The following is a 6,000-nucleotide window of genomic DNA, read 5'->3' as shown; positions in this document are numbered from 1 at the left end:
ACATTGTCATAATCACTGGGATACATTGAAGCGTTCATGCGTTATTATCTCTTAAAGTGGCACTGGTCAAAATTGTCAAAATTGTCAAATTTGGCCTTGACAAGAGGGGGAAACAGGCTAAATATGTTAAGGTGTTGTTCATTGTTTTTGACTATCTGTAGTATTACATGAATACATTTACTGACATACAATTGAGGCAAAACACCTTTATTTTGAGTGCTTTATTATATTGGAATTGCAGTGGATATTAACATTTTTACAAATATTCCTTTTTTTTATTCTACAAAAACATGAAAAACGGAAGATATTTAATAATTTCTGCAACAATGAGTTTCCAACGTTAAAATAAAAAAATACAAACAAAGAAAGCATACAAAGTGTAACATAACATAAGAAATACTTCAGAAATTATTTACACATATGGTACCAAAATGTTTCTGCTTCCAGTAAGGAAGCTGGTTACTATACAAGAAATGCTGTTGTACACAAAGCAAAACAAAAATAAAATACAATTTTATACAGCACCTTTTGCAGTTATTTATTAACACAGTGTTCGAGAAATTAAAATTTTTGTTCATATTTGTCATCTGCACACTGTGAGGACAGCCTATACATTGAATGTTAATGGTTTCCTCCGGTGACTTACGATGACTAGTAAGTGCCACTCTTGTTCCAGAAGATATTGAGATAAATACTAAAGTCAATGCCTATCAAAATAATAGTAGCTCAACTTCTAACACTTATTTCCAATGTCAATGTTTGATTGATCATTCAATAAATATATATTTTTACTATAAACTTGGCTCTACCGAAGCATTTAAAGTAATACCGAATCTTGTCTACATCAACAAAACTGATGTTTCTTATGGTCCTAAGATCTATCTTCAACTTCAGGAGACATTGTGCAATTTCAGCAAACCGTAACATCCCTGTAATTACTTACACGATTATTTTAACTAACTGACATCGTTCATCATCATCCCTGTATGAGTGCAGGCCAAGACAGAAAAAGGAAATGCTTCTTATGAAGTCAAGCCACTGTATAATCACTGTAGTTCATTGATTAGGAGAGATGTCAAATAACATTAAAATGTCATAAAGTAAAGGATTTATGAATTTTAGATAGGAACATATTCAACTAGTAAAATTATTGAAAACTACGTCCGATTTTAGTCAGTCATCATTACAAGAAATATACCTAGCCCTTGATTTTCTATTTTGGGAAAAATGACCCAGGTCATACCATGCATCTATCATGCGTTGTATACATTTTTTAAAAAAAAGCTGCTTCCCCTGAAAACAAAAAACAGGCCAAATTTCAATTGCCAGAAACTTCTCTCACCTGTTATTATTTATTGGGGGAGATTAGGGAGAATCCCATACATGTTGGATGGTTGTTCAAAATCATTGTTAGGCCAACTAAAGCAATGTGGAAATTAAAACAAGCAAGGCTATAACTGTCGGACTACAGAACATTATTTGGCCTGCAATGATTAAAAAGATAAATATATAGTAGATTGTTTCAGATATCTCTCATGCATATGAATATTGAAAATAATATAGTCCTAGATAGTCAGTGAGTCAAAAGAAAAAATAAACTAAAATAATTAGGTGCTTATTTAACTATATGTTCCAATTTAGGAGCTATCTCTCCCTATTTTTCTCCGTTTGGCCGAATGATAAAGTGTTTTTAACACGGTTAGAAAAGAAAACTGCTGCCCCTGAAAACAAAAATGGGGCAAATTGAAACTGCCTGATCTTTCTCTACCATAATATCATCTATAAGGGGAGAGTCGGGAGACCCCCCATAGACATTGGATGGTTGTCCATAATTATTGTGTTAGGTCAACGTTCATCTCTTGTATCTCTTCTAAGAAGGATTGACGTCTAAAATGAAATAGTACTCCAAAGTCTATAAAGCTAATTTTAAGATGAATTGGACAGTATAACTATTTCCTCTATAGTTTATGGCTGAAAATAGTGAATATTTATTAAACACCTTTGGTTGCAAATTAAGATTCCAATTTACAATTTAGATTACTGGCCAGATATACATGTATAGATCTACCACAGCTCAAATAATTGGACATAATACGGCTCAATGAGTTCTACAAGGTAACAATTTTAGGTATCCCTATATTGAAAATAAATACTCAGAATGTGCTGAATGTAATGTGTTGTAAAGCAACATGCAGGTTTAGAAGAATGCAATACCAAGGACCACTAGTTCTAAGGCAAATCCTGGGCTATAAAATATCTTTTAAAATATTGCATAATCTCAGAACACACATTATTGTTTTTGGAGTTATCTAGGAGGCACATATGGTCAGAAACAGGAACTGAAGAGGACTGAAATCTTCTGAAGCAGCAGAACACAACTAATAAGGAAATGAATAACTTCTTGGTCACACAAAACTCTCTTTCACCATTCATTACAATGTATATTTTAAGCATATATCTTTTCTAATATAAAGCTATATTCAGAGATAAATGAGCCTCAGTATTGATGGAGGGGGGCGGGGCTAGAGTGCGCCATTACACACTTATCCATAAACTGTTCAACATTATCAAGGAATTATTCCATAGCATAACTGTAACTTCATATATTTTAGTTATCTTCCCCAACATCATAACTCTAAGAATAAAACATAAACATATAAAATGGAGGTTTATTCAGTAAAATAGTCCATGAAAAGTGGACAGCACATGTGTGACCTGAATTGGCGAGTCTGATCCATGACTCGTCTCAAAATCGGACATGTCTCCTTGGTTTTGTGCGGATTACTCAGTCCGCTAAAAAATAGAACACAGACATGTAACCAACCCCATTGACTATTACAAGTGCAAATGCTATCCACGAAAAACACTGATATCTTAATGGGCCCTTAAGCTGCCGGAACGTAGTATATTTGTCACCTTCCACTGCTTATGACTCATTGTAAGATAATTATGAAAATTGTAAAAGGTTCATATCCACGTAAATAATTAATAAAGAAATGGTAGAACTGCTCACCTGAAAAGGGTTGGTGAGACATAACACCAAAAAAGCCTGGAATCCAGATAATGCATTTTCCTGTGTCGGGAATGGAAGTTGTTCTGCGCTGTCTGGACTCATGACAAACCAGTAGTAAGGTATAAATACTACTACGGTTGTCCTGAGGAAGGAGTCAGTAGACTCTGAAACACATAGACAATACATTTTTGCCTTACTACTGGTTTGTCGTGACTGCAGAGAGTGCAGAAAAACTTCCATTTCTGGCACTTCATTCTGTCATTTTAACAGAAAGTGCAGACGAGCATATTTTTCGTCCAAGGGCGATCCGACAAAAACATCGGAGTACATTCAGACCAATGTTAGTCTATGGGGCCGTGCACATGTCCAATTGTTTCAAACACTATTTGATTTCTGCTGTCTCACAGAATGGAGAAGATGGAGACATTATTACTATATCTTCTCTGCATTCTAGAGAATCAGATCACACTATACTCACACTCTGATCAAATGCAGAGTTTGATCGGAGTGTCATAGGATGGCTCAATTCTATCAGATGAGAGAATCTATGGTCGTCTATGGCCGTCTGCACCTGCCTTAACTTTTGCAAAACCATGTTAAATAGAAAAAAGTTTTGAAGGTGTTGTCCCAGAATAGACATTGATGATATGGCATGAATATCTGATCGGGAGAGATCAGGAGGTCCAATCACTGGGACCTTGTCAGTTGCTAGCAGTAGTGGTAATACTGTAGGAATCATCATGACACTTTCCAGCTTGAGTCTATATGAATGTCACAAAGTTGACACATCCTATTTAATGGCATTACAAGCAATAGTTATTGCTATTTTTATGTTATTCAAATATTTAACATTGTTTCATTCTAACAGACCAATTTTATCATGAATATTTTTAAATTACATTTATCGCAAAACCCTACCTTTAGGTCGTATGCTATTATAATTTGAACTTCCCACAGATGCAAAATAACTTTCTTTATTCTTTCTTCTTGCCAAGTAAATATTCCACGTAGCGTAATCCATTCACAAATAAATGAGGGGATTATTTTAATGTAGCCACTACAGATTTAGAAGGTTTACTGTCATGGCTGGCACCATGAGGATAAGGATGTTCTCATTGTATGTTTGGCATTTAATAAGAGCTTTCGGGAGTGACCGTTATACTTTATGTGCTGTCTGTAAACTAGAATTCCTGCATAGCATTACACAGTCTTAGTGATATAGTCTCTCGGAGGCATAAAGCGTGATACTGGCCACAATTCTAATGTATGCCAAAACATAGCAGATCCAGCGCTCACATCTAGCAGAACACTTAGGCTGGAGGGATAAGGGGAATAATCTGCTCCTGTTCCAGCCCACACAGACTTAGTATCTCATCAATATGTCTTCTTTACTAGTTACACAGGATATGAGCCCTTTTTTATTTAACTCATTGAGTGCTTCATAGATGGCTACTACTCCCAACTGCAGTGCTAAAAACATATTAAAAAATATTAACGTAAGATAACCCAATAGAAACAATTATGATGATCATTGTATAACAGCACCATTAAAAGCCAATCAATGTTCTTGGGTCAGTAAAATGTATCCCAGCTGGTGGTACTGTCACATACTGTTTGCACTACTGGCACTAGGGACGTCATAATACTACTCCAAATTGAAGAAGGGGAAAAAGCTATCAGTGGAAGATATCGCTAGAAAGACAGCTATATCATTTAAAGTGTATTCTGGGATTTAAGAGAAAGTGCATTTTTTTTCCAGGCACCTAATCTGTCTATGGGCTGAGTCTGATATTGTAGTACAAGGCCTATACAATTTTTCCCGGCATAAAAACATAACTTTTTGATCATTCTTTTAAAGTATTTATTCAGGGATATTTTTGTTACTTTAAATTATGCATTTTTGGCATTTCAAATATATTTTTTGCAATTAAGCTTCATTAAAATGTTGAACCGTTTAACTTCTCCAGTCTTCCTATTCTCTTAAAGTGAGTTTTTTATGAATGCTGGAGTTAAAGGGAACCAGTTACCTCTAGAAATGCTATTTACCTGCAGATAAAGGGGTAATCTGCACATATGTAGCGTTTAAACCATGTCTAGCTGCCTTACTGGAGCAGCAGCTACAAGGAGAACATGAAGTTATATTCTCCCTGCAGCCGCTTGCTTCCAGTCAGTGGATTGCAGTGAGCCGTTAGAATAACTGCTCACTACACAGTAAGTGACATTGCATTCTATGCAGTGTGTATGTGTAATGCGGGTTGTCAATCTGTGGGCCAAAAAGTGACTATAGCGTGCTCATGTATAGTAAGAAGTGACTGTAACAGCCCGGTTTTGAAAATTGCCCACAGAGACACATGTCCTAGCTATATCTCCATCCAAACCTTTCTAATAACAAAAAACATTAACCTACAATATTTTTTACTTTCTTTACTATAAGGTTTTGTCAAAATATTTTATTATTCAATGTTGTTCTCATTACTTTATTTTAGTATATGTATATATATATATATATATATATATATAATATCTAGTATGTGGAAAGGGAAAAATGCAGGAATATAACCAGATGGGTAATTTGTTTCAGGAGAGCTATTAATCTTTGCGTCCTTAAAGTCAAGTTTACACAGAGTTACAATGTGTTTCATAACTCAGGTGAGGGTATCAGTTTACTAATCCTGCTTTGTCAAGCTGCTACATAAAGGTTGAGAAAGTGAACAGCCATTATTCAGAGCTCCAGACACATTCCATTTCCTATCTTTATAAGCAGGACTCATTAATCTTTGCTGAACAGTAATTATATTGATCTGTTAATTTAAGAACTCCCCATCAAATTCTTGTCTTCTTCATATGCTTGTTAATATTTCATATTCACGCTAAGTAAAACCTGATATTTATTATAAAGCTCTAATCTCTGGTGATATTTAAAATCCTATGTAAAATTATAACTGTAAGGTGTTTTTTTTTTAAAGGGATCCTGACATCTGATACAT

This window comes from Ranitomeya imitator, chromosome 6 (assembly GCF_032444005.1).
Source record: "Ranitomeya imitator isolate aRanImi1 chromosome 6, aRanImi1.pri, whole genome shotgun sequence".
Lineage (NCBI taxonomy): Eukaryota > Metazoa > Chordata > Amphibia > Anura > Dendrobatidae > Ranitomeya > Ranitomeya imitator.
Note: the sequence above shows the minus strand (reverse complement) of the source record.